Genomic DNA, 23,322 nt, shown 5'->3' on the forward strand with positions numbered 1-23,322 from the left:
TAAGAAGCTTTCAATTTTTGAAATATTTCCATAGATCAGCCCCTTTTTGTTATCATTTAAAGGTGAGTAAGACTAGAAGTATATGGTTCAATGCTGATATATTGCTGGGATTGGCTTTTTCATCTGTAGTTAAGAAAACAGTCTCTTCTTATGTGGGTGCCTAATGCAAATCTAAATATAATTGCTTTGTTTTTCAACTGGTTTATTTTGACTCTTCCCCAGTATTCTGGTCCTAAGAACTAAACTGTTATCTTTTCCTGCAGAGCATATAATCTGTGGTATTGAACTGTTCTCTGTGGGGTTTTTTGTCTCCTTTACTCCTCTTCTGTTTCTTAGGAATTGCACGTTCTAGGAAACGTAGTAAGTGCTGTTCTGCTCTTAACACAATCACTGACTGAATATGTTGTGGAATAATTTAAAATTCCATTTGATTTAAAATTCAGACAACTCAATTATATTATTAATATTTGATTTGGGAATCTCCCTTTAAGGGAGTATCTGTCACTATGTTATGCTTTTGCAGTAAAGGCTTCTGCTTGATGTCAAGAGTGTGGTCGCTCTTCACCATCAGTATTCTAGTTCCCAGTAGTTTTGAGTAAGGATGACAGAAGTTTTATATTTTTCTCTGTCAAATAGTATGTGGATGTGTTGACTGACAAAATGAATGGCTAATGGATGAAACCACATGATCTGGGGTTATCATGGAAAGGCACATTGTTTATAGCCATCTTTACAGTGCTAAGGCCAGAAATTCACTGATGCGTATCCATATAAAATGTAAAAAGCTGTTCAGGATTAAGCATCCAAGTCAGAAATGTCATATATGTACAAAAGCCAGAAATTAATTAAAATACCTTTTATGACTTTCTAATTATAAGCACACCTGGATGTATTTTTCTTGTTAAAGGTAACATATTTAGTTCAAAGATAAGAGGATTCCAATACTGAACCTTTTTATAATTGAAATTTAAGTTTATGATTTCAAGTCTTGCATTGCTTGACTTAACTCTGGTTGTATCTAGCTCTTTTTGACTTCACATTGAAGAAACCCTACGATCTAGTTTACTCAAAAACTTGTTTATTGAAGGACCAGACTGTAAAATTCCATATCTGTTTAACACTGAGTAATTTACCATTAAGCTACTTGACACAAGTTAGAAGTTATTTTAATACTGTCTCGATTAAATAGCACTCATTGTCACTCACTATGATTTGGCCAAATCAGTTTCCTAGCAGATGTCTCAATAAAGGAGCCATGCAGCACATAGCGTCTTTCATTTCAAAGCACTTGACACAATCATATATGATATTGGGAAAACATATTAGGTAATATAATGACCAAAGCAAATTTTGAAGAGCTACAGGTAATTCTCTAACTTCAACACGTCTGGTATTACAGTTTTTAATGTTTAGTACAAAATAGTTGTCTAGTGGATTCTAACACAGGACTCAGTTTATAAAGCTTGCAGAAGAAGGTTTTAGTTAACCCTCCAAATATTGGAACATGTGCCGATACTAAATATTTGAAACCACAGCTTCAAACTACTTTTAAGTACTTTTCCAGCCAGTGTCAGGATCTTTAGTGCTTTTCAAGCCTCTCCTCTTTCATTTTCTTTTAATACTGTTTTATCACCTCAGAAAATACTTGTGATTTCCCATCTTTCCCTTCAGTTATTCTTTGGTGTCTATTTGCAGTGTCACTTAAAATTCCTGTGGTGTGGGCTTTGCCAAACTATCTGAAAACTGAAGTGTAGAGGACATTTTTTTCTGTATGCAGTGTTAGGTTCATAGCTATGGGTTAAGACATTGCACCTTAAGTTCTCACAATTTGTTTTTACGTATTTTGTTACTTCAGTTTATGTATGCAGGGAAAGCTGATACAAATCATAATTGTGCATATGCAAATCTGAGGATTTTCTACATTCAAATTGTTTGCCTGTAACGTGCTTTTCCAGCTCCCATTTTCCAGCCTCTCCAGCATTTGGAAATTGTATTATAGTTCCAGTGTACTGCAAAGCAGGTATCTGATACATGACACCAAAACAAGTCCCTATCTAATTTTTTTCTGTTTAAGAATTGGACTGATCATGTTTTGCATTTACTTAATGGTTATGTTTATTGATTGTGTTTTACAAGTAGCATAACTGAGAGCAGACACTGAAGGCAATTTGCTCAAGATCCCAGTATTTCCTGTAATTCTGGTTGTGTTTTCCTGATTTGATTTGGAATTATTCAATTAAGAACTGTATGTAATTTCATAGATGTGTGATGTATCAGGTTTGTGGCTCATCAGATAATGTTCAGACTCACCACTTCCCTCTGTGCATGCACCTGGCTGGATTTTCTTGTAACCACAACTCATTTTATTACCAAACTTTCCCAAGCTTAATGGGCCATCTAGTAAGGTTGAAGTGCATGTTATGTCACAAGGTGAATAGTTCAATTGGATTTCATCTATCCTTGAAAGCAAAAAGTACTTTTTCCAAATAATAAAACTATTTCTTGCATTTGTTACGTCTTAATTTAAATTCCCTTTGAGTTATATAATTTTACTTAAACCAGGGATGTAATATTTCAGTGCTGAAGGCAAAAGTTGAAGAAGCTGAGGAGTAATTGACAACAGGCTGAGAAGGTGGAGGAGCTAGTTGGCGTAGCCAGGAGGCTGCAGGGGCCACTCCCCTCCTGGCCCCCCTTTGACTCCGTGGTCTCTTGGCTGCATGGTGCTAGATGGGAAGGTGCTAGATGTGAGAGCTTTGGGTTTGTTTTAGCGCTGGTATTGTAACATTTAAAGGAAACTAAGGATAAGACAAGTGAGAACTGGTGAGGGATCCAGTAAGGCTTTCTGAGTCATTAATGGTGCTCGAAGTGGGGTCCTCTTACATTATTCATGCCCTTTGAGCTTTTAGCCAAGCTGAGCACTCTGCACTCAAGTGTGATAGTAGAAGGTAAATGGAAATTAACCCTGTAGTGATATATTGAAAGTTTCTTGCCAAAGTAATAATTTTGATAGTGTGTTGAGGGAATATAAGCATGTCTGAGAGAGGGGAAAACAGATTTCAACTCTGAACTGAAAGTGCTTGAGTACTCTGCAGCAAAGAGAAGGAAAGACCACTTGAACCCATATGCTAACTTCTGGGGTCCTTTCTTGCCTTATCCTTTTTCATCAAAGTATGCCTTCCAAATTTAAAAAGAAGGTATGTCTTATAGCTGCAAGATGAGCTAGCACGCAAACCTTTTCAACGATTCTATGGAAAGCTTTGCTGTGGAAGGCTTCAACATGTTAAGACTCACTGTAGTAGCCAGGACTTCTCAGTGATTGTAGATCAGGTACCAGAAATCTGTACCTGAATTCAAGCTTGAATCTGTAGATGTTACTCTGTGTGTGATTGTTTCTTTGAACATGTTTACCTTTCCTTAGGTAAACTTCTTATGTTTAGGATTCTTCTTTTCTTCCTCTCCCTCTACCATTTTTAAATTATCCCATCATTGCATACAGTAGGACTGTGTGCTTGAGGATTCTTTTAGGAAGCATTCAGAAACAGGAGGCTTTTAATGCAGGAGATCTATATTGGTAACTGATCTGGATATTTGTGCTGGCATGGTCTCATATGTTCAGCTTTATTACTCCCTGTCTATCCTCCAGCTCCTCTGAGGTTTCATAGCAAGTATCCAGAATGTAGAACAGATCATTGCAAACTAGTGGAGAGTGACCTCACTCAAAGGCTAAGAGTTACTTTGGGAAAGGCATGGAGAAAGTGACTGTAAATAGAAGTCCTTTGCTGGTGCATAAGCTTAAGTATGTCTAAACTTCGATTTACCGTATGTACCTTTTGTAGATAGAACTGAAATATATTACTTTGGAGGCAGGGAAGATAACTCGTTGTGGAAAAATGCAATACCTGTGCCAAGTACTGGTTAACTTGTGAGAACAGAACACAGATTTTCCCCATGTGCTCACAGACTCTTTATATCCAGATTCTTCCTCTTTCTTTCCCACTTACAAAAAATCATTTTCAAAGGTAATGTTTTTAAAAGCAAATTACTACTTGGCAGTGCAAGGTCTATGACTTTTAGGTAGAAGACAATTCTGAAAATTTTACCCTGGAAAGTATATGTATTCTAAGTTGGAGGTAGGTTTTTTGTTTTTGTTGGAGCCAATAATTTGATCCATTTTCCACTTGACATAAGCCTTAAGAATAATTTGATTGTAAGATTGTGCCTTGGAGTCCAGCAGTCTGGAATAAAGGGTCTCAGTGAACAGTGTACCTCTCCATGCTCTGGTTTTTGGGAGAGACTAAAAGTGTTTGGGCCACAGCCCAAACCAGGAGAAAAATGATACATAAAACACAGTGATTAGTACTAGTCTGGGTATCATAACAGCACCCAGGACCCTTAAGAGACGGAAAGGAGAAGAGCTTAAAATAAAAATAAAATCATTCTTGTGAAGATTGTTCCTCTGGAATTGCGCTCTTGATTGTGCAGCCTCATAGCTGCCTCTGAGCTGTTGCAATTTTACCCCTTGGACATTTTTCAGGCTACTAAACATTTCTTTTGCTGGCAGATATCAGCAATACATACTACTGAATGCTCTTGAGATCCAAATGTTACTAATGGCAGCCTTTGAGTGATGATTGAGAAACTGTGTTGGAAGTTTTGCCTTACTTTTAAAGCATGCTAAGCGTTTGATAGTTAAGCAGTTAAACTCTTTTGACATTGGTTCAACTATGACATTTCCTTGTAACCATTGCTGATGACAGATAATTTTCTTGATGTAGTCATTTTTGCTTCAGTGTCAATCAAGATGTATGATCATAACAAATGCCATGAAAAAGATGCTAGAAGTTCCAGGAACACTGTTGAAGGGCTTTAGCAGTCGAGGCTTTTCCACCACTTGCCTGTCATCTTATGAGACTGAGCCTTTTACAGTAGCTCTGTTCTTGGTTAATTTCGTAAAGAGTTGCAGAAATTCCTGTACTGTTCTGTCCTTCTGTAGGTAATACTTTCAGATTCCTTGTATGCTGCTTATTTAAAGAAATCTCTGTAGTGTTACAGCCTCTAAAACCATACAAGCAGATGCAGTCAGGCATGAACCCCCCTGAGCCCCTCAGCACAGTCAGTGGTAGTGGGGGTTTCTGTTCACCTCCGCCCTGTGTACAGCGGTAGAGCCACGCTTGGATTTCAGTCCAGCTTTGTGTTCCCCCCATCAGCAGTCACTAAGGTGCCTGCAGAGCCGCTGGGGTAAGGGTGAAAAGCTGTGACTTGAAACAAAGAGGCTGTATCCGTAGCCTCCACTGCCGTTAGTAAAAAGGGGAAGCGATGGCGAAATAAAAAGCTGTAGTCCAAGGGTGAGAGAGCAGGGAAACACCGCTCCTCTCTATCAGAAGGAGTGTGACAGGAAAGTCCTGCTTTGGAGAACAGGTAAGCTTAGCCTGGGAAATAAGGGGGAGGAACTGCAGAGACTGGGTTTGGCATAAAGCATGCTGGCATCATTTGAGTATTCAGCATGCGTGCTGTGCTTAATATTGTTGGTATTTAAATAGTTTGAAGCAGTCTTTGAAGTTAGAGCCATGTTGAGTTAAGGTAGAGGTCAGCGTGTTGTAACTGTTGGCTGAACATTGATAACAACTTTGTGTACTTTCACATTTTTAAGCTATTTGACAAAAAAGAAAATTCAGGAGTACAATTTTTAATCAAAAACTTAGTAATTGTGTCAGTTTTGTGCAGCAAAGCCCAACAAATTGCAGAAGTTTGTTATATTTCTGCATCCATAGTACTTTTCTTCATGGCCTAAGTTTTTCCTCCCAACACACAGAGAAGAGTGTATTTATGGTATTAAAGTTTGAACCATGCTTGTCAAGTGTTTTCAAGCAAGAAAGTCCCGGGCAAGAGGGAAATGGGTGTCTCCCGTTCGAATCGGCGTACAGGCGTTAATGGCTGTGTCTGGGAAACTGGTACAGAGCAGCACTTCATGCTGCAATCCCTGCGGGCACTGGCAGCAGTGAAACAGAGGAAATTTTAAAGAAGAGTATCGGTGTAGACAAGCCCAGCGCTGCTTATGTGGAAGGAATTGGTCCAGAAGATTTTATCTTCTGTTTAGGGTTGCTGTTCCCTGATCTTGTCACACCTCCTCACTATTCTTCCTTCTAACTTCCAGGACTGCCTTCTCTTGCAGGAGAGGCTCCCCTTTCCTGATCTTTGTTTGAAGAGGGTGTAAGAGACAATAGCAGAGCGTTGAAGAAGGGCATGCATTCTTATTGCCTGTATTGTCAAGAGCATTTACAATACATGGGATGGTGATTGCTGGTGGCACAATGCTGCTTCAGACCTTTTAAGTTATAGTTGAGTAGAGACTGCACTGGTATAAAGAGGCCAGTATGGGTTGAAAGAGCAATTACAGGAGAGCACTCCAGCACAGATGAAGTGGGGGAAAAAAGTATTTCCTCCACGCACTGTTTGACAGCACCATGTTTACATAATTAGTAGGAAAACTGCTCTCAGATATCTGTAATTTTATGTATATTCCCACGGGGGAAAATGCTTTCAGAGATCTGTAATTTTGTATATATTCCTGTGGGGACAGTAGAATGTGTGAATATAAATCGCCCTTCATACCACATCTTTGGCACATCATATGTCTGTTCCTTCAGAGGTGCACAGCCCTTCCTTGCACTCAGAGGTTGCAGAAACCAGCTAACATCAGCTCTGAGGGCGCCAGTGCCCTGAGAAGCTTCATTATGGACCCCAACCTGTGCACTGTTTGGCCAGGGACTGCCGTCAAGCCCAGGCCTGGGCTTTCAGTCCTGGCCTGAGTGGTGCTGTAGGTGTGCTTGTCTCCTCTTCTGTCTCCAGCCTTATTTCCTGAATGGACCATGAACTTATGTTGTAGTCTGTCTTCTGTCTTGTTCTGTCCCTGGCTCCATCTCCTTTTTCTCCTAACTGGACCTCTGAGTGGCCCTTGGACCTGTTTCATCCCTCTCCTTGCTTGGAACCTTGTCACCAGCACACTGCTCTGCCTGCCATGTTCAGATATGGTGGAACTGCACGCTGTAAGTGCCCTGGAGTCTCCTGCACTTTCTCTCTTGGAGCAGCCAGCCCTTGATGGGACTCAGACCACAGGACATTGTACGAAATGATTAATTTCTGGTGAGAAAGTGGCCAGAAGAGGTGGAACAAAATACCTGCCAAGATCATTGTCTCCTTTTGAAGCTGAAACAGGAAAGGTGAAAACATGAGAGCACAGGGTTAAAGTGCTTCTTTTTTTGCTGGTGATATTTTAGTTTTTCTTTATTTTTTTAAAGCTGTTCCTGCCTGACACCAGCCACCCACAGTGCTGGTAAACAACACATGGCACATAGCAAAAATTCTCTTTTCTGTCTCCCCATACTTGCCACAGGACCAACAATGGGAAGCGGCAGTGACAGCATTGGTGACAGTCACTATCTCAGTCATTGATATGGCTTCTTGGTATGAAAGGGATCCTAAAGTGAAGGGATCTGCTTGTATCCAGCAAGCATATCTTGTCAAAAAAATAAGTAATGTGTCTTCCCTTTTGTGGCAGTATATAGCTTTTATCTCAGGTCAATGATAACATCTTCCATCCTGTCTGTCATAAATTGTCAAAGTATCATCCTCTCATTCTGCCCCTCATATTTAAGAAGGTCTCTAGAAATGTTAAAAAAACCCCTTACTTTAAAAAAGTTAGACCAGTATTGTTGATTACTGTTGTCTTAACTTCTGTTGCATCTTTGTCTATACATCTTTCTGTTGTCTCTTAAGCTTAAACTATAAACTCTTCTTTGTTCTGCATTTGTGTGGCACACTTCATAAGACTTTATCACTGTAGTTACAGTGATATAAATTACAACATGTTTTCCCTGAGAAGAAACTGCTACTGGTATGTCTTCTCCATTGCCCCTAGTGGATCAGAGCATCTGTCTGTCAAGATTCAAAGTCCTTCCCTTATCAACAGTAGCTCTGTTCAAGAAAAAAATTCCGTGCAAGATTATTATATTACACTTTTTCTAGCTATTTATAGTTATGTTTTGTGTTGAAACAGGAGTGTTTCTATGCTTTGTGATTGATGTTTGTTGCTATTAATTCAAATATGCGTATTATAAATATTACTGTCTCGTAATTTTCTTAATATCAGTGTTAACGCCATATAGTAAGCACTACTGGATAATTGTGTATCGTGTAAAACTATATAATCTCAAACTACCTAGATTTTTGCTCCCGAGTTTCATTATGCATTCCCTTGTTCTTTTATTAAGAAATCAAATTAATAGTTCTTAATCTGTCAAGTCTCTCCTCTTGACTGTTTTGGATTTTTTCATGTACCTCTTAAACCTTCTGTCAAATCGGGGATAAAAAAAAAGAGAGAGAAGAAAACCAGCAGACTTTAGATCTTTTTCTTTATATATATTTTTTTTTCCAATTAGCAATTTCAAACAATTAGTTCGGTGTTTTTCTGTTTTAGGATAAAGTGGTGAGAACTGAACAGTGTTTCAGTGGAAAACACATGTTCATTCTTGTACTACTCACCTTTTAATTTCTTATCCATCTTAATATAACTCAATTTGCATTTTTACTCTATTTTTTTACTGTCACTACTTACTGAGCACACAGTGTACCTTCGTGAAGGTGTCTAGTTTTTTCCCCTTTTTTTGAGTTGCTAATTTATTTATGACCCTGTTCAGAAAAAGTATGAGTGGTTATAGTTTTCACTGTTTAGTACTTCACTTGAAACATGCTGGTACATCATACCTTTCTTAATTCTATTCTTCTGATGAGGATACATATATATGAAATTATTGTTTGGATTGCAATTTGGTTGTATTGCCAAAGTGCATAGAGTCCTCATCACAAGTTAGGTGCCAGCTGTTTTGGATGCTTGGTGAATACAGCACAAAACCCAAATCCTTCCGTTCAATTCATTTGCAAGCTACAAAAGTCAGGTTTATTAATCAAAACCGCACTGCAGCACCATTTCTGCTTCTTTAGAGTGCAGCATTTGCTACTTCAAATTTTTAAAATCTCCTACTGTTACGTTTGATTAGTTCAACTAGATACATTTTCTGTTCAGCAGTGTTATGATTTTATCAGATTTTACTGACAGCTTGCTTTACGTCAGTGTTACATGCTATTTTTCCTGAATGTGTGTTCTACATTTTGTACCATGATTTGTATAATATGGAAGTTGTTTACATAGGAATTGGATTATGTTTTTCTCTTAATAGAGAATGTTTTTATTAGGCTCTATGTAATCCTCTGCATATGACAGATCTTTTCCTACCTCATTAATGTGATGTATTCTGGTTTATAGCTCTCTGTGATTACAGCCTAGTGACTTCTGTCATTCTGCTGTGTTTCAGTTTTGCCTGTTAGGTCGTTCTCTTCTTACATGGCAGAGTAATTTTCTCTCTCTTTTATACCATCCTTCATCCTATATCATCCTCTTGAGCCCCAGATGTTACTGGGACAGAAATTAACCCTGAACTCAGAAGACCCCAAAGACTCTCTTTTACCACTTCTACAGGCTACTGTTTATGAACGAATCTTGATGCCTCTCTCAGAGAGAACGTTTTGAAAGGGGACAGGACTGTATCACAGCACAGTCATTTCCACATCCCTCTGCTGTGAGGGATACCTGGAGTAATGATGAGCTGTGCAGATAAACCAGTTATCCATATTCTCCAGCTGTTTCCCCACACACTTTTCCTTTACCCCCTATCTTGTGGGCACTATTCTGTGTTGTTCTGTCCATAGCCAGCCTACACCAGTCTGTCACGTACTCGGTGCCTACCATCCACTTGTCAGCAATTGCACATTATTTCCATATGACAGCTTCAAAATCTATCCTTGTCTTCAGAGCTCCAGACAGGCCTTGCTTTCTTGTTTTGCCTATAGAGCTGCCCTGTGCTACAATGGGTGCTGGTGAAAGGAGGATCTGCTGGCAGAGAATGGTTAAGAGGAAAATCCTGGGCAGAGTCCTTCCCTAGTAAACTGGAAGTCTGCATTTCTATTTCTACCAGCATCTTCAGCTGTCAAAATTTAAGTGCTGTGTGATGGGGAATTTCCTGATGCTTGCTGTAGAGTAGGGAGACGTAGGATGGTTCCCGTATTTACAGCAGCTAGGTGTATGATGCAACATGTGGAGACTTTATTTTGCCAGCATTGGGTGCCCTTAGGCCTTGTTTGTCAGCATAGCAGTGAGCGTGGATTCTCAGCCATCCTATTCAATTCATCTGTCTCGGGGAGCTGTTGTCTATGTCTCTGAGCTTTGGTGGGGTCAGGGAAAGTCTAGGCAATCAGGGCGATGTAACCTGTATTTTTATTTATGCAGGGGCTGGGATAAGGCCTGCCTGTTTTGTGAGAACTTCATTGTGATGGATTAACTTTCCTCTTGAATGACCGCATATGGTACATCCAAATGGGAGATCTCAAAGTGGCTGAGCAGCCTGAGCAAAATGATTAAAAGGCCCTGTGTGGGCAGCGAGTCGGTGAGAGGGCCTTACTCCCTTGGCATGGCCTCTTCCAGCATGTTGGGCATTGGGGGCTCCTGTGTGTGTACTTCCTGCCATGGCCAGCCCTCCCTCCTCCCCAGTGCTCCAGTAGGTCACCAGTGAGCCTCAGCGGGAAAAGACAAAATGCAGTTCATGAATAGTTTTACAGTCCCCTCTCTCCCGCCCAACCCATGCTCTGTCCTGGGAATGTGCTGCCCACACAGTGACCAGAGAGGAATCTGGAGGCATTTGCAAGATAATGCCATATCAAATGTTCCATTCTCACACTTTTTTCTTGTATTTTCAAAACTGTTTACATATTTCCTTTCAGTTTGCATGAATAAGCACATAACTCCGAGACTAAAAAGGGGGAAATGCATTTCCAAATGTGAGAAGCCACATAACTGTAATAAATTGCTTTAATTACGTATGGTGTGTTTAGTTTCTGGAAGCCTATTACGCATTTCTGCCTCCAACAAGTAGCCTTTCCTGTTTGCTTGCTGCTGTTTACCAGGCTGGCCATCCTCCCAAAGTCATTCTTATCCAAATCCTCCACTTCACAGATGCTCACCGAGAGCTTTTTTGATCCTGAAATGCTCAGTGGCACTCAGATGTTGCTCTGGCAGACAGCAAAAGGTAGAGACTAGGTTTTCTCCCTAGGAATTTTGTGTCTTACCATATTTTTAAGTAATACGTTTTTCATCTGGTTTATGATGTTTTTAGAAAGATAAAACGTTGCAGCTCAAGGCAGAGTTTGTCTCACTTGTGAATACAGTTTCAGCCAACTAGTAGGCACAGGTGGAGGTCATTTATATCATCCTCCTGAGGCAGTCACAGCTCCTGGGTACTGGAACAGTAATTTTACATGCTTTTCTGTAGTTACTTTTTTATTCTGGTAAGTGCCAAGTTTCTTCTATTTTCCTTTACTGTTTGGGAGGATTGGGAAGGTGCACTATCAAAGTCCTTTGGCTTCTTTATTTTTGGATGACAAAAGCTACAGAAGCATAATTATGTTATTTTTACTCCTGGCTGAATATTTCTCACTCTCTTCTTGCCCACCATTGCCTGTATTTGACCTATCATTTTCTGTTTCAGTCTAGAAATGAATGTGCATTTTAATTTTTTCACCTTTTGTAAGGTAGATAGTTTTGGAGTTAGTAAACTTAAATTATTCCCTACAACAATCGGGAGTGATTTAAGGACTCAGTATGAGAAGAGGTCTTACTTTGAAGACTTTCAACTTGAAGTTTTAAAGGAGGTGGGAAAGATTAAAGGAAAGCTTTTCTATTTTCTGTTGGTGTTTTTCCCTACCTACAGAGAAAAAAAACTGTTCAGTACTGTTGGGATAAAATGCAGAGAACTGACAATAAAATTTTCTCTTCCGCTAGAAAGAAATTATTTTTTCAGAAGGTTCGGAGTCAATTTGGAGAGCTAAAACAACCCTTCACATCATGGTGGCCTGTCTGTGCCCATCATACCCCCAGCCTTCTCTGAGGAGCTCCAGCAAAGCCAGCCAAAGTTATCATAAGTGTGTAGAAATAACCTTGTGCAGCCCTTCCCACAGCTGAGAAACTGATAGCATTCATTTATTCCTCTGCTCATAACTATCTGTTATAAGGAGATACTTGCTCTTCCTTCCTGAAACTTTCTCTGTAGAAGTTGCTGTGCTCTCAAGATAGGATGACCATATTAATGAATCCATCAGTCACAATAATCTGATTAAATTGATGGGGGAGAAGGAGCCAGCAGATGAAGCAAACAGATTATTTTAAGATATATGAGATACCCAATTAGTAGCTGACTTAGCATTTAAATGGAAGTGTTGCACAAGAGATTTACTGGTAACCAATGTATTAAATTATACTGTATGGTTTTTCATCTAAGAGAAGGGCTTGTGTACTCTTACAGGGACCTGTAAATAAAACTGTGGCAAAGTATTACACGTAAGAAGTATGAGTTATATATTACCTTTTTTTTTAATCTGCATATATATGTGTGTGTGCATTTTGCCTAGTAATGGACTAGGACATGGACAGTACTATGGAGAGATTAGCATGGATTTTAAACCCTGTACAGGCACTTTGGCCAGGACCTGGTGAATGTGTTTTCAGGCATATTAGGAAACTGAGATTTAAGTAGGAAGGGAGTTGCTTTGTGTTGCTGAGGTTTTGGGGGCAATCCCCTAGAGTACAGAGATAGTAGAAGGGAAGCTTTCTGTCAGGGAGCATATGTTTTTGTGATGATTACACTGTGTATAGATTAGGACTTCTGGGAGGAAGGGAATGGGAAGATGTGCTTGGAACACAGGACCATCTGCCAGTACCTTGGCATAGTTGTTTCATTAATGAGAAGCTTATTAGCTTGAGTCCAGCTGAGATAGACAAGAAAGGCAGCAAAAGGGACAGAAAACTGTTATCCAGCTGCCACTGAAATGGCAAAGAGATAGCTCTGATAACCTGTAAAATCTGATTTTGTTAAAAGAACTGTTCTTGCTTTTCTTGGTAAAAAGGTATCAGTTGTCTTGTTGGTGAAAAAATGTTTTCATTAATTTTGTGATGCAATGTGGGATATCCTTTGGTAGGGCAAATATACAACACAGGGTGAGCTGGAATTGACAGGATACTAGGAAAAAAGGAAAGAACAGTGCTTTTTAGTGGGAAATAGGTTTTGCATCAAATGACTGCCTTTTCTCTTTAGTAAATGCTTGAAGGTGCCCTATATTGAATGTTGGGTGTTTGATGTTGTTTGTGGTGACAAAGTATTAACACCTGGAAGACACAACTTTGAGAGTGCCACAGTCCCAGCCTTGGCTATGACAGCAACCTCAGAGAGCACACAGTCTGGCCTGTGCTCCATGTAAGGTAAAAAATCGAGGGGTGCTCTGGGCGGGCAAAAAATAGTGCTCCAGCAACAAAAAGGCAGTGGTTAGGAGCCTGTGAACTCTGTTCCTGCAACCTCACATTCTTGATTCTGGTGCCGACATGGTAAGTGTCCAAGTGTGTGCTCTGTTCCTCAGTTTTGCTGTCCTGTAAATCAGACAAGTTATACTTAGCCTGTTTTAGAGAGAGCTTTGCTATTATTCTGTCGACACAAGACTTAAATGCTATTGTATTTAAACAGCTCTGTTTAACTTTTGCCAGTTTAGTCAGACTTGAGTCTGGATGAGGGTGAGACGGCAGAGCCTTTGCCTGGAGAAAATGGTGAAATGCAAAGTGGTTTGAGTGTTGGTATTTTGGAAATTATTTCCCTTTTGAATGGTTTTATGCTGTTCGGGTTGGACTGGTCGTTAAGATGAAGGGAAGAAATAAGAAAAGTGTTTCCCATGAAAAGGCCTGTAATCTGCAACTGCCTAGGTCCACAAGAGCATGGACATGTTCAGGACACGATGCGAGGGTTATGCAGTTCACCACCAGCAAGATGGTCTGGTAAATAAGGCTGGACAAGGGTAATTTCTGTTTGCACTGCTAGGATAAAAAAGTTGGCTTCCCCGATGTTTTTGTTGATTTATGAGATAACTCAGATGGGGCATTGTCTCTTGACTTTGTCTCTTGTAAATCTGTTGAAACAAAAGGAACATGCATTTTCAGAAAATGAGTAGAAAAACATAGCTTAGGAGTGTCAAAACACCTAAGCAGAGTGAGCCTTAACTGAAGCGGTTTTGGTTAATCATACTCTTTGCAAATTCTCTTTTTTATATTGAGGAAAGGAGCAGATTAGTGGGATGAAAATCTGTGTTATTACAGAGATAAAACCGAGTTATGGTTGGGTCCCAAAGGAGAAAGAAGTTTTAAAATATTAGTAAAAAACCCCAGCCCTTTGCTGTGATGCATATGTAATACTTAGAGAGTTCCATGCCAAAAAAAATATTATAATACTGTATACCATGGTGTTTACATACATAAATGTATGTACAAATACTGGTACAACATAACTTTAAATCTGACCCTGTGCTTGTTGAGTTCAGTGGAAATGCTTCTGATGGTTGCGACAAGTGTTAGATCAAGTTCTCATGCCGACATGTAAATGTGGTCTAAAACTCAAACTGAAGCTTCTGCTTTTGCATATTTTTTTTTCTACCTGGCTTAAAATGGAGCAGAGTTGATTGGAGGTCTTAAAAAAAAAAAATTGTCCTGCACACCAGATCCTGCTGTGTTTCATCTACTGAAACTCTGTTTGATAGTATCCTACAGTGATAATATTCGGTTGCCATGTTGCATGCTTTCTAAACTGACAGTTAATGTATTTTCTCTCTCAAGTAGTGGAAGAATATTGTTGGTCCCCCAAGGGCATGGTAGGTCAGGGTTTTGGCTCAGTCTATGAATCTAAAAGGCTTTGCACTTAGTGAAGCCATAAAGAAACCTCCAGCTGGCTGGATGCCTCTCTTAAAAACACAAGTGTGGCCTTATTCCGAAATGATGATCAGGCAAAGTTGTGTATGCCTCAATCTCCTGGGATGAGAGAGGAGTGGGAGGGAGGCCTTCACTGATGTTCCGATGAACCTAGGGAAGTCAGATGTTTGCATGAAAATACAGGGAATTTAATCACTGATTGACTCAGAATCACTGTGAAAGGGTGGAATAAAGACCGAGGAAGAGAGAAGGCAGGCAGCAAAGAGCTTTTAACTTGAGGAGTGAAAAGAAATGAAGAAGGGAAGTATAAATTTTCATTTCATTGCAAGCACAAAAGCTCCCTTAGCTTTTTGTGAACTATGAAATTGTGGAGCTCCAGGCAGTGTTTTCCTTCTAGCAGCAGAGCACAGAGCTGAGTGTCTGCATTGGGAATGTTATGTACAGCTTTGCTTTAGTGCCTTTCTGGGTCAGTGTCTCTCAAAAAATGCCACACAGAGCTGCTTTAGTTGTGCTTCCATGAGTCAATCTGTAAGTGCTGAAACTTCCCTGATCATAACCCAGTGTCCTAGAGAATCTGCAGGCTTTTTTTGACTACTAATCTTAAAGCATTTACAGTGTTCCTTGAACTCAGGTTTGTTGATCATGTGCACCTTTTTTCAGATGCCACATTCTTCCTGGCAATTCAAACCACAGTCACATTGTTGACTTCAAAAGACCAAATGAAAGGATGTGGCAAAGTCCTTGCACCTGTAGCACTGAAAGAATTGATACTCCTCTCCTCACATTGTTTTGGCACTACTACTATCTCAGTAGCCACAATCTGTAGTGTTGTCTCATGGAAAATAAAGAGAAAGAGAATTACTGGTTCATGCAAAGATTATTTTTTTTTCCCAGCGTAACGAACGAAAGGATTAAGCAGCTGCATCATTTATATTCTTTTAAAATTGATTAGTTTACCAGGTTGTTTCACCTCTGCATCCCAGAAAATATAAAGGAAGAGGGATGGTAGATAGAGGCAAAACAGTGCATTTAAATATTCTTCCAGACAAGCTTATATGGTAGTGGAAACTTATGTGGATGGATCAGGTATCTGTTTCCATTTGTGGGAAGGTTTGGTGACAATTTGAGCATTTATACAGCCACCCTTGGTGGCAATTGGGAGTGCCCAGGGAGGAGGAACAGTCTGTTCAACATTTGTGTGTTCCTCACTAGCTGACTGCACCTGCAGCCTTCACCATCAGCAGCTGGGTATAGAGGCGTTTGGAAGGCAGCAGCAGTGAGGAGCAGAGCTTAATAAAACTGTGGAAAAGAGAAAGCAAGCTATCATACCTCAAAGTGTGGGAAAGATCCTGAAGATACCTGTCTGTTTCTGAGCACTGGCTAAGCTGAATTTGGGGCTGAACATTGGCTAAGCATGTAAAAGGTAATTAAGTAAGAAGTTTTGATTTTTTCTTTCCTTTCATCCCCCTGAAAACATAAATTATTTTTACCTGTTTTCTCTGTTTCCATATATGCACATTTCCTTCCTCTCACCTACTGAAAAAGGCAAAATGCACCTAATTAAACCTGTGTGGTTACAGCCAATCTGCTAACAAATCTTACCCTTTCACAATTTGGCTTCAAAATACCATATTTATTCTTCCAGATTTGGATTTCATTCAGCTTTGAGCATTTGCATCCAGGAAGAAGAACTGTATCTGTAATTTTTATTTGGTTTATTGGATGGAGTATCTCATTATGTATTTTTTTCTGTACAGCCAGCTGTGCTGTGACCACTTACTAGACGTCTTTGAAGTTACTACTATAAACCTCAAAGTACATTCAAGGAAAGCTCTTTAAACAACATATTAGAACTGAATTATGGTCAAAACTCCATTTTCTTTATTGCAGTGTGTCTTTACAGTCATATCGGATGTATTTTATACCTTTTATTTGAGTATAGATTATTGGCTTTATGAATTTTCTTCTTTATAGAAAATGAACAATGTTAATATTAATTTTAATTAGTTCCTTGGTGGGGATGAATCATAACTTGGAATTGAAGATTCATAATATTGTAGGCGCATTTGTGAGGTTAAGTGAGAAGCTGTTTATGCATTGTTTTGCCCCTCACATCATCTTAGATATTGGAGGAATCTCCTTGGCAATGTAGAGTGCACTTTGCTTTATGATAAAAGACGGGGATAAAAGCAAGCATAAGGAGCCTGAAGAGGCAACACTGTCCAGATCAAATATTGACAATGATAAATGAAAAACGTAGAGAAGGAATTACATGGACTTAAAGTCAGCAGGCTTCTGACTTAATTTGCTTTATTTAATGGAGGAATAAAATGAAATAAATAAATGACCCACTTTGTTTGAATTCTCCATGGTAGCTGTTGACTTCACCATAAATTGGGGGTCACCATTTAGGCACAAAGCTGTTACATAGTTCTATGTTGACATTAACTTCATTCCTGTGGGTCTTGGGCTCCTAGGTGTTTTCAGGCTGTGTCTGGAAGCCTAACACATGATTTCCTTTCATTAATCTAGTTATTTGTTTGCTATTTTTTTCAAATGCTATTTTTCTTAAGATAATGATTGCTTTATGGCTGGTATAGGGGAGATATGGCTCACAGACAAAGCAATGCCTTGGTTTACTAGCACCAGCAAAAGACTAGTACCAGACTAGGTGTCTTTAATTCTTTTGGGTGTTCTGAATTTTGAATGCTTTGAGGAGGCATAGCTTAGGCAAGCCATGAGCAGAATTGTTTTAAACGATCTGAGTGGGGTGAAAGGTTTAAATACAGTGCTCTGCTACTTTAACCCAGTAATTCAGAGAATGCCTAATGCTATCAACTTAATTACAGCATTGCTATCAGGAGGCAGTGGCTCTGACAGAATGGAAACTGACAGTTTTAAGATATATCTGTCTAATACATAATTGATCTTTTTTCCTTTTTCAAGATCATTCTTTGCTCATTGAGGAACAGTCATAAACAAAGGGGCAGGGGAGAGAGAGAATTGCAGCAATGGAAGCTCATCAGCTGAGAAAGCTGTTTCCTTCCTACTCACGTGATGAAAGCAGAAAGCAAAAGAGAAATCTCTCCCTAATATTTTAGTTGTAGTCATTTCCCCCCCCTTTTTTTTTTTTTTTTTTTTTTTTTACAAATTTATTCTGTCTTCACGAAGACAGCGTGATTTTAGCTGCAAGGCTGCAACATTGGGTAGAAGGTTGTTACTGATATCTTTTTCCCCGTTGGCCTTCACTGCAACTGGTTTGCTTTTTTGCTTGTTGGGAGCTGATAGCAGGAGAGAAAAGGACAGAGTCAAAGACAGATAGCATTAACGGTTTTAACACTTCACTGCTTGCATTGGCCTTTCTGCAAAATCGGACTGCTGGAGCAGTCAGGGTCATGGATGTTTCAGAGCAGCATGGTTGCAAGCAAGCACAGTCATGCTGATGGCAGATGGGGTATGTGCCACATGCCCTCCATGCCGTGAATAGGCTTATAGGGAGGAATCCTTTCGTTTGTGCAGGCAAGGTGATACCACATAAGGACATGCAAGATCTGAAGTAGGGCATTGATTGAATGATGAACCATGCTAAGCCCTTGGCTTTTACATTAGTGAAGTGATGCTTCACCTTCCTCGATGCCTCTGCCTTTTTCTTCTCTTGTGAAAGCTGCTCTGGTGATTTACATTGAAGGTAACCCATCATACAAGAGAGAGGGGAGGAATTTAAGAGATTACTTACAGTACTTCGAAAATAAGACTGCTTTCTCTTATCAGAAATATGAATTCACTTAAAAGCTTCACAGGGTCTCTCACTTCTCAAACCAGTTCTGCTGGATGCTCATGAATGAGCCATAAAGGAGCTATGTCTTAATCTGTTTTGATGGCAAACGTCCTTGGTTAACTGTGTCAAGTATATCCTTGCTGCCTAGTCTCCAGTTCTTTCACTTCCTAGGAGAACCTGACAGGCAATGCCATTTTCTCCATAGTGCTTCTTTCTTGAGCATTTGCAGTTTCTGATGGTGACTTTTTCTGATAATTGTTCCTCAATTTCACTCTTTCCCACATAGCTCTGTGCCTTTTCTCTTCCCCTTCTCTAGTACATTTTCCCCTTTTTTCCTGCAGTCTATTCATCCTTGCTCCCTGTAGCCACTGAAAGTCACCCCTGTCTTTGCTCTGTGTCGTCTTTGTGCATCTTTGAACTGTAAAGCTACACAGCTCTTTCAGTGATATAAAATATTCGTTATCCAGGAACATGCAAGCCTCAGGTCCCTGTAGTTTATATTCTCTGTATTATTCTTTTACAGAAATTAACTGAAAATCTCCACCATTTACTAAGCAGGGCTTTCTACTCTCTGTTCATGTGCCTGTAAATCTTTTCCTATTTTGACTGTATCAAGCTACCTTCTGTGTTTACCCAGTGTACGCTTTATCATTATGTATTTTCACTGTGCTTCTGATTTTGGCTTTTAAAGTTACTATCATTTCTAAACTAAGGACTGTCATGTTTCTTTGGTGTAATTATTACAGAGAAATATAGAGTAGAACTGTTGTCTGTCTAGTGTGACTTGGATTATTTGCCCAGACTAAGATCTTCATGGGAAAATAGTTCTACTTGGTTGGGTTCCCCTGTGAATACTGTTCTTCAGACTAAGTGGACCCTGTTGCTTTTAACTTGTGAAAATATTAAAGTTTTTATGGTTAGAAAAACTAAGCACCCTTCTCATTTTTCTGAAAGCTGTTTTATCTTGTAATAGTGAAGGGGACCACACACATGCTCTAGTATGTGTCCCAGGCATTCCAGACAGCATCGGTTACACTCAGGTTTGACCTTTTTTCACGAGTAAAAGGTAAAGTGAAACTTCCAGTGTGGCTGGTGTGTAAAGAAATAAAACTGTCAGAAATACAAATGTCGTTGCTTATTGAGTCTCCATACAGCATGCACCCTGACTAACGGGAGCTCCTGCAGGAGCCTGCATGGCCAGCACACAAGCTCCTGAGCTTTTCCACTCTACTGTTATGGCTGGTAAATTTGAAACTAAATACAAACACAAAAAAAGATATGATGCTCCTAGAGTTAATGACACCTTTCCAAAATCCCTTAATTGTGTGCTAGGCAGAGGTTTATTTCCATTAGTAAATGCTTTAATGCCTAGAGATTAAATGTGGTGTTGCCTTCTCTATTAAGCATTTAGGAAGTGGTTGATAATGGTGGTAAGGTGCGCTTTGTGCTGAGGGCTTTATAGACAAACAAATCTGTTTGCATCTCATGGACAACATAGGCAGATGAGTTTGTACTGAGAAGGGAAATGGGAAATCATTAGGCAAGGTTTTTGTCACCTCACTTGGCTTTCTATGGAAACGACAGCAGTGTCATCTCTTTAGTGTTGCTTTAAACCACTCCTTTAGTTTAAGGTTCTTTAAAACAAATCTTGCAGTGAAATCAGATTTAGCCAATTCCAGTCATACTCTCCTGATGGAGAAATCTACCTGCTTGGTAATATCACTGTGTTCTTTGTGTTTTGTCACTGGCTACTTATCAATTATTGCAGTTGATTTAAATTCCTTGTTACCCCATTCAATTGGTGTTAAATTCTGCCTCCCCTGTGTTTCTAATTCTATTGATTGTGACATGCCTTAGTGAAAAACTGTGGGACTGCAAAAGCAGGAGTTTCCTTACCTCATTAATACAACTGTTTCTGAGCTTCTGTAAATGTGAGTAAATTGCATTTTTAAAAGCTTAAGAGAGAATTATTTGTAACTCATTTTCCTCTTTGAGTGTCTCTCCTGTCTCTCCTTGTGATCTGTTGATCCTTTTGGGTTTTTTCAAGTGTGCTGTATTCTGGAGAGTAAAACCAACTAGAACAGCGTGATACTCCATCTTGGTCCAAGTCACCACTTTGGTAATAGTTTGAATCAGAAAGTGCAAAATATTTATTTTGCAGTGAAACATCAGGGGACAGCCAACCCCTATGGGAAACTTACATTAAATGCTATAGTTGGGTGTTGGTGTGTCTGCTGGTGTGGGTCTTAATGACTACCATGGGAGTAGTGGACATATCCACTGCCATCGTATAAATTCTACTCATAATTAACTTCCTAATTTGGTTTTCTCAGTGAGTTTCACTGGATTGTGACAATTCTGTGAAAAACTTTTCTTTAGTTGTCTATTCCTTTTACAGTGACATCAAACATTCACCTCTTGTAGTCTAGCTGTTTTTCTGTTGCATCTGGCTGTTTTGATGTTTACCCTGGTGTGTTGGGATCTGTGGAGGCAAGACTTGTAGGGCTTCTTGTTCTGCCTTCTCAAACTGTTTAGTAAAGAAACGTAAGAATTATGGATCAAAATAAAAGAGGAAACTTATGTACTGAGGAAGGGTAGGTGCTTTCTTTCCTAAACTAATCTTTATCTAACCAGCAAAAAGGAAAAGAGCAAATTTTGCTCTTGTAAATTTGCAAGGAAGGCAAGGGAGCTGGCTGCCCTTGGTTATATTTACAGACAGTGCAAGTGTGGTTCTTATTTGTTTACGAATTGGCTGTAGAGGTATTAAAGATTATTGGAAACTCAAAGGTCAGAGTTTTTGCTGAACTAAGGTCTGTGTGAGCTAGAAAGCTACAGGAGAGCACTTGTGTATCTGAGATACAGCTGATGTGGAAGAGCTGCCTTTAGAGGCTGCCTGACAGGTATAGTAAAATTAGCCTTTTAGACCCAACCCTGCTCTAATTTGTGTTCTCCCTCGGGGTTTCGGTGACTCCACTGAGACGCTCTCACTGGTAAGCTCTGTGTGTGCACACACAGAAGTTTCCTGAGCTTCAGTTAGCTTCACAAAGTACTTTCATCTCTGTGATCAGTAGCCAGGTAGAGGGGTGGAGGAAGGGTGTAACTCTGTCCTTCAGTGGTTTGGTTTTTGTTTCACAGTATGCCTAATGGTACTGACTCTCTCAAAGGCTCTGGCAATAGACTACACAGACTGTCACAACACTGAAGTTTTGCCGAACAGATTTAGCTGTGGCCAAGACTAAAGAAGGTAGTGTCTTACAGTTTGCTTTGTTCGCTGTTTCAAAGGCAACTATATTAATGAACAGATGTGAGAAATCTCATTAGGACTATGCTGGCATGTCCAGTTCTCTCAGCTCATACCGCATTTGCTTGTTCTGTGAACTTTCTTTTTTCTTAATGGTTTACCTCTAAATCCAGGTTCCTGGTTTGTTGGTTGGTTGGATTTTTTTCCCTGCTCTTGTCATTTCTCATCTCACCCCACTCTTTCTCACTCTTGCACAATTGAGCCTGCTGCAGTGTAACCCTACATCATCAGCTAGTCATGCCAACAGGGCTGTTGTCACAGCCTCATTCTGTCCTCATGCCATGGTTAGGGTACTGTAATCATTACCTTGGTTCTAGAGAACGAAGGTGCTCCTGCTAAGTAAATGTTTACAAACACTGATGTGGAGGCTAACACTAGGGAAGAGAGAGAAGCACTGTTTAAAGTCTTGTTTATTTTTTATTTATTTTTAAACAGACCGGTGTTCCTGAGAGAAGCCGCTGATGAGTATTTTTCCTTCACCAGGCTGTGATCAGAGGTAAGTGCAGAATCTTTTGCATTTTTATGGGCTGTCATCTCCAGATTTGGTATGGGGAAGAGCTTACTTAAGTCCTTTTGAGTGGTCTCATCAGAGAGGAGGAGGAGGTGGCTAGACTTGTGGCTAGACAGTGTGAAGTTGCGCTCCTCCTTCCTCCCCTTAAAATGATTTGCAGAGGAAACGATTCCATGTGTCTTGTCTTCAGCTGCACAGTTGTCAGCATGAAGTGTCAAATGAATTAATTTGGATCAGAAAGGAATTTCTAATGCAGTTCCAGAGTGAGATAGGACTGGGTGGTTGCTTATTGCTAAATATTACTTTGCTTAAATGAAGTTACTACTTCCATACCCTGTGGACAAAATGTGGGGCAATGTATCTATTAACTCTGCCTTTGAAAAGGAATGGGAAGGATGTGGGCTAAAAAGAAGTTTCAGATTTTATATTTCACAGAATCTCTGACCCATGCATAACAGCTGTAAGATCCTTTTGGGAATGACTATATTTATGTTGCTCCCAGCATACTGGAACTACATTCATGACTTATACCCACAGGAAATATTATAAATGTAATTAAAAATAAAAATATTGGGTTGGTCTAAATTCTGTGCTGAAGGAAAGGAGTCCTACTTTTTTTCCTTCATTCTGTCTGGATGAATAATGAGGGAAGGTAATTCTTGTGGAGTTTATTTAGGACATGTGTTTGACTACTGCACTCTAATATAGCAAAAAAGCACCAGTCCTGTTGAGGTGCCTGATGCAAAATGTTCAGGCTCCTATGACATTTATGGATTTCAGGTGCTGCAATACTTGCAAAAAGGTCAATCCTGTTTTAAAAGTTCCTACAGTGAGTGCAGTAGAAGAGGCAGGCATGTGGTCACGTCTTCCCTCCACTGAAG

The 23,322-nt window shown here is 39.7% G+C and overlaps 1 protein-coding gene across 1 annotated transcript in view; it reads left to right on the top strand.

Moving 5' to 3' along the window:
* Positions 1-23,322, top strand: part of NDST2 (N-deacetylase and N-sulfotransferase 2) — a 138,405-nt gene that overhangs the window by 63,806 nt on the left and 51,277 nt on the right. The window contains exon 3 of the mRNA XM_074907243.1: positions 22,366-22,426. The gene's annotated coding sequence lies outside the window, so the exon portion shown is untranslated. The remainder of the gene's footprint in view (positions 1-22,365; positions 22,427-23,322) is intronic.

Source organism: Athene noctua, chromosome 5 (assembly GCF_965140245.1).
Source record: "Athene noctua chromosome 5, bAthNoc1.hap1.1, whole genome shotgun sequence".
Classification (NCBI taxonomy): domain Eukaryota; kingdom Metazoa; phylum Chordata; class Aves; order Strigiformes; family Strigidae; genus Athene; species Athene noctua.